The sequence below is a fragment of the Elephantulus edwardii genome, unplaced genomic scaffold (genome assembly GCF_000299155.1).
Source record: "Elephantulus edwardii isolate Elephantulus edwardi_28Jun2011 unplaced genomic scaffold, EleEdw1.0 scaffold00334, whole genome shotgun sequence".
In the NCBI taxonomy this organism is placed as follows: domain Eukaryota; kingdom Metazoa; phylum Chordata; class Mammalia; order Macroscelidea; family Macroscelididae; genus Elephantulus; species Elephantulus edwardii.
Genome location: NW_006400084.1, coordinates 441,370 through 447,822, shown reverse-complemented (window position 1 = coordinate 447,822; position 6,453 = coordinate 441,370). Strand labels below are relative to the sequence as shown.

The 6,453-nt window shown below is 39.3% G+C and overlaps 1 pseudogene across 1 annotated transcript; it reads right to left on the bottom strand.

Annotated features, from left to right (window-relative positions):
* Positions 1-3,135: 3,135 nt before the first annotated feature.
* On the bottom strand, positions 3,136-4,741 carry LOC102845825 (annotated as a pseudogene). The gene is made up of 2 exons (XR_439024.1): positions 4,405-4,741; positions 3,136-3,165 (listed from the first exon to the last, which is right to left on the bottom strand). The product of XR_439024.1 is annotated as a DNA-directed RNA polymerases I, II, and III subunit RPABC2-like (transcript).
* Positions 4,742-6,453: the final 1,712 nt, after the last annotated feature.

The window sequence follows — 6,453 nt, the reverse complement described above, 5'->3', positions numbered from 1 at the left end:
TTAAGTGTTTTATCAAGTGGATATAACACTGGAGGTTCTCATTTGTTTATACCAAGAAAGTTAGAATAGAGCTAAGTGGTCAATTGACTGGGAGATTCACATTCATGCCCATTCCAAAGAAGAGTGATCCAATAGCTTGAGGAAATTATTGCATAATACTGTTAATAGCACACAAAATAGTTGGAGCAGTAAATCATCAGAACATCTGTTGTAGAATGGGACTGTCCTTGGTGTTGGGGAGAGACTGAGTAAGATGGGTTCAATAATGTATACTGCACTGAAACAGAGGAGGGAGAAAACTGTTTAAAAGAGATATATAACTAGGTATTTCTGTCATCACAGGAGACTAGAGCGAGGGCTACATGGTGGAGGGGACCTGGGGGAGGGTTTGTAAAACAATGAAAGAATCTTTTCTTTTACTTTTCCATAATTTTTGACTCATGTACTTATAACTTGTTAGTCAAATTTGTGTCTTCTAGGTTGCAACACCCCCATGATACATCTTCAAGGATATGAACATGTACAGCCAAGCACAATCAATAAGAGTGCATCTAAATTCCAAAATCAATCTCCATAATAGTCTATGTGTTTTCTACTGCCAAAGGGGCCCTTTAGAGTAGTGAGAAAAGATCTTCACCCTGAAACCCACAGCATCCCTTTTCAGCAGGAAGTAGCTAAGAGAATACGCCATCCCCTTTTCCTTATGACTCAGGGTGAAGTCTCTCTCAGGGAGGAGTGATAGGGAATGGCAAAGGACACACTGACAAAGAAGATTAATCAGAACTGGCTTTGACAAGCACTGTGGCATTTGGACAAGAACAAACTGGGAGGAGGGTAGAGAGAATAGTGCAACAATGAATGAATGGAAACCCAAAATCTCTGTAAATGTTTATGAAAATTAATAAAATATAATTATAGAAAAAAATCTCATCAGAACATTGCCTAAAATTCATGCTGGATTCAGAAGAGGCCATGGAATAAGGGATAACATTGCTCATGTTGGATGGATCTTGAGTTAAAGAGAGTATGAGAAAGATATTTACTTGTATTTTACTGACTATGTGAAAGTATTGAACTCTGTGATGACAATATATCATAGACAACACTGAAAAATGAGAACTCTGTAATACGTGACTGTATTAATAGAAAATCTATACCTAGACAAAGTGGCAGATATTTAGGCAAAATAAAAAATACTACTTGATTGAAAATCAGGAAATCTATGTGTCAAGGTTATATTCCTTCACTATACCTATTCCATTTATTGTTGTTGTTATTGTTAAGTGCCATCAAGTTGAGCACAACTCATAGCTACCCTTTTAATAAACACTTGAACCTTGTTCTGTAACTATTGTTGTTTCTCTAAGTTCATAGAGTTTCCAGAGGCATGTTGTTGAGGAAGTAGATGCCACTTCTGCTTCCAAGTCTGTCTTAATCTGGGAGCTCCACCAAACACTGTTCACCACGTGTAACCATTATGACATTTGACACGACAGTGACAAGCATTCAGTATCATAGCAACCCAAAGTTATTTCAGTATTACAGTGAATTGACAGACCAGTGCTGTACCACTTAGAAGAATGTTCATGCCAAATACAATTAACTTAAGCCAAATTGACTTTTAAATATACAGGGACACCCATCAGGTCCTGATTGACTTAAAAAGGAGGTTTCCAGCCTATATAGCTCATTGGTAGCCAAATACAGTAAGTTGAGTCAGCTCACATAAACAGAGAATATTGGCTACACAGAAGAACATGACATCACACAAAGAAGACTTCTTAACAACCTGTGATATCCAAATGACATAATTTTACTTGCTGAAAGTGAAGAAGACTTGAAAGACTTTTTGATAAAAATCAAAGACTATAGCTTTCAATGAGTATTATACCACAATTTAAAAAACCCCAAAATTCTTACATCTGGACTAATCAGTAATATCATTATAAATAGTGAAAATACTGAGATTGTCAAAAGTTTTATTTTGTATGGATCCAAAATCAGAATCCACGGGAGCAGCAGTTAAGAAATACCATCATATTTCATTTGGAAAATTTTCTGCAAAGGATCTTTGTAAAATACTGGAAAATAAATCAATAATTTTCAAGACTAAGATGCATCTGATCCACGAATTAATATTTTTAACTGCCTCACATGGGTGTATGGGATCATATGGTGTATTGGCTCTCTATAAGGAGGAATGTGGCATCAGGATTGGAGGAAGACTCATCAACAATCTACATCATGCAATCTTGCTTGCTGAAACAGAGGAGGACCTAAAGCACTTGCTGCAGAAGATCAAGGATTGCAGCCTTCAATATACATTGAAGCTCAACATTAAGAAAACAAAAAATTCTCACCACTGGGCTGATTGGCAGTATCATGATAAATGATAAAGAGATTGAGATTGTTAACAGATTTAGTTTGATTGGCTCCATAATCAACACTCTTCATACCAGTGGCCAGAAAATCAAAAGACAAATTGCGTTGAGAAAGTCTGCTGTCAGGGACATCTTCAGAGTCCTGAAGAGCAACAATATCTGTCTGGAGACTAAGGTGCACCTTATACAGGCCATGGTCTTCTCAATTATGTGCTATGCAACAAAAAGATGGAAAATGATTAGGTTTGATAGAAGGAGCATTGAGCTGTGGTTCCAGAGAAGAGTATTGAATAATAAATATGGAATAAGTATGGAATGATAAGAGAACAAACAGGTTCATCCTGAAGAAGGTGAAATTAGGTTGCTCCTTGGAGGCAAGGATTCTGAAGCCCAGTGTGACATACTTTAGGCATGTTGGAAGGAGGGACCAGTCCTTGCAGAAAGACATTATGCTTGGAAAAGTGGAAGGACAATGCAAGAGATAAAGACCCTGGATGAGATGGATTGACTTAGTGACTGGGGTAATGGGGGTAAGTGTGTCAGAGACAATTAGGTTGGGTCAGGATAGAGCATAATTCAGAGCTGTTGTACATAGGGTTGTTATGAGTCACAGGTGACTCAATAGCACATAACAACAACAACAACAAAAATAACAACAACAACATATGTTTGTGAAAGTTAGACAACGAAACGCATCACCAGTGGCCTCCATGTTGCCAGCAGCTGCCATGTTGCCAGCAGACATGGAGGGCTATTAACTAGGAAAAAACTGAACAGACACCACCTTGAAAAATAGTGGGGGAAAAAGAGTGAGGGGAAAAAGAGCGATGCCAGAGCCATCTACCTGGAGCAGTGACCTCTTGGGACCCAGCAACCTGCCTGGATCCAGTGACAGACATGCTACAACCCACCACAACCTACCAGGAACTGCTGACCTGCCAGGACTCAGCAACCCACCAGGAATGAGCATGACAGTTGGAATTTGAGTGAGATACTATGTGAGGATCTTTTGCTGGAACACATGGAATCACTTAAATTCAAGCAGGAGAGAGTGAAACAGCTGGAGTTCAATTGAAGCAGCAGACCCAGTTCTCAAGGGGAAAACCAAGACTTCCTGGTTTTCCATTCAGGGCCCTGCACACACACTCCCGCACCCCCCATAAGCATCTACACATGCATCTCCCCTCCCCCCATGCATCTGTACACGTGCCCACCCAATGTATATTAATGCATGTACCTGCTGTACATGCCCACTCTGTGAGCATCTCCAAGCTCTGACTTGCATCTCCTCATGTCTAGTCAATTAATTTCCTTTAGCCCAGAGCACCTTAGACTGACCTAGATGCAACAGTTTTCAGACAGAAGAGGTTGCCTTCCCAGTCTTTTTCTCTCCCAAACTGAAGCAACAAGTCTTGGGTCAGAAGTTCAGAGAAACACAGGGAAGGTAGCTAGCTGTCCCATACGCTTCTGGAGCAGTGACTTCAGATCAAGGGCCTGCTGTCACCTCAGACATGAAAAAAATCTACCACAACAATGTCACATAGGAAGCAATCTACCTCACAACCTACACAAGCCCCAAACAAGCTGTTAACACCCAAAAGTGACACAGTATCAATGGATTTCCTGAAGCCAGAGAGTCTGATGGAACTTTCTGGCAGAATTTAAAAGAACAATGATTATTTTCAAAGGGAGAAAGACAAACAGAAGAATTACAGGACACTGCAAGCAAAAACCAGGAGAAGCTTAAAAAAAATCCAAAACAATGCAGAAAAAACAAATGAGGCATTTGAGACCCTGGAAAAGCAAAAAAAAACACAATCCAAAATATGAGTCCCAGTGTTTCTGATGCTGTTAACATGATGGAGAGACACATGAACAGAGGTGAGGAGATGGAACAAAGAAATGAAACGGAAGATAGGATTGTGAATACTGACCTACTAGAACAAAAAGCAGAATATAAAAAGAAAGAGAAAAGAAAAAACCAAAACAAACAAAACAACTTTCTAAGAAAAATGTTGGATACCCCGTCAGGCAGGTAGCGGCGAATGATGATGAGGATCTTCCGGGCCTTGAGTTCCTTCATGGCGATGAGCAAAGGGTCTCTCTCCCACTCCAGCTCCACCATCACAGGGGTGCACATCACAATCTGGAGGGCTCGGGTGTCCAGCACTCGGGCTCGCTTGTACTTGGTCATGTATGGTGTGGTGATCTGCTCTGGTTGGCCTGTGGCCACTCTCCGGAGGGGAGGATCTCAGCGTTCTCCTGGCCCTCTCCTCAGTGTTCTCCAAGTCATCTAACCCTTTATCTTCCTCCACATCATCAAAGTCGTCACCATCAAAGTTGTCCTCGTTGTCCGACATCATGTCTGGCCGGGACAGACCCGGCTCTGTATGCCTGGGCTGCGGGGACACCACACAACTACCCGCCCCCACCTCTGTCATTTCTTAATTACAAGATATCTCTGTCTTCCACCCCTCCCATCCTCGCCCCCCCCTTTTGTTAAATTGCCAGTGGCTTGCCAATTTTATTGACCCTTTTTAAAAACCAGCTCCTGGTCTTATTGATGGTTTCAATGGTTTTTCTAATTTCTATCTCATTGATTTCAGCTCTTGTCCTTATAATTTCTTTTCTTCTAGAGGCTGTAGGGTTAGATTGTTGATCTTTTTCTATTTGCTGAAGGTTGCGTTAGATCATTGATTCTTCTTTTTTCTTCCTTTTTTATGTGTGTGCCTATTGCTATGAACTCCCTGTCCCCGGAGGACTGCCTTACTTGTGTCTTGTAGATTTTGGTAAGTTGTATTTTCATCATAATTTGTTTCAAGGAACTTTTAAAATTTCATTCTTTATTTCTTTTATAACCTAATAATGTTCCAGCAGAGAGTTCTTTAATTTCCGCATTGATGGTTTTGTAAGCTTCACTCTTCTGTGGTTAATTTCTAGTTTTATGGTCTGAGAAAATACTTTGTATTATTTCAATGTTTTTTAGTTTGTTGAGGCTTGCTTTATGATTTAATATATGATTAATTCTGGAGAATGTACCATGTGCACTTGAAAAGAAAGTGAATTGAGTTATAGTTAGGTGCAGTACTCTGAATACATTCACAAGTTCAAGTTGGCTGATTGTATAGTTTAGATGTTCTGCATCTTTGTTGAACTTCTTTTGAGTTGACCTGTCCTTTGGTGACAGTGATGTGTTGAAATATCCTACCACTATTGTGGTGCTGTCTATTTCTCTCTTCATTTCAGTTAATTGTTGTTTTATGTATTTTGCAGGTTAATCATATGGTGCATAAATGCAGAGATTAGTATTGCCATTCCTGCTTTTCTGAGGTTGCCATTTGCTTGGTATATTTTTTCCAGCTTTTGAGTTTGAGTCCGTGTTTCTTTTCTTTTTTTTAGATGTGTCTGTTGTAGGTAACATATTGATGGGTTTTGGGTGGTTGTTTGTTTTTTTTTTTTTTAATCCATTCTGTTACTCTTTTTCTCTTAATTGGTACATTTAGTCCATTCACATTAAGTGTGATTATTGTCAGGCCAAGTTTTACTTTTTCCATTTTCTCTTGTTTCTGGTTACTATGGTCCATGCACTTTCCTTTGGTTTTCCTGTATGTAGGACTTTACTTAAAATTTCTTGTAGTTTTGGTCTTGTTTTCACAAATTCTTTAAGGTCCTTCTTTTATGCAAAAAAAATCTAATTTCTCCTTCAAATTTGGTGGAGAGCTTTTCTGGGTATAGGATTCTTGGCTGGCAATTGTTCTTTTAGCCTCTGTATATGACATCCCATTGCCTTCTAGCTCACATGGTTTCTGCTGAGAAATCAGAATTTAATCTAATTTTTTCCCCTTTGTAGGTAACTTTTTATTTTTCTCATGCTGCTTTTAGAATTCTATCCTTATCTTATCTTTGGAGAATTTGGAGAATTTGATGATATGTCTTGGTGTTTTTTTTCCCCCTTAGTCTAGTCTATTTGATGTTCTCTGTGCTTCTTGGATATGTATTTCCCCATTCTTAAAAATTCCTGGGAAGTTTTTCCCTCACAATCTTTTCAGTACTTTCCCTATCCCTCCTGAGT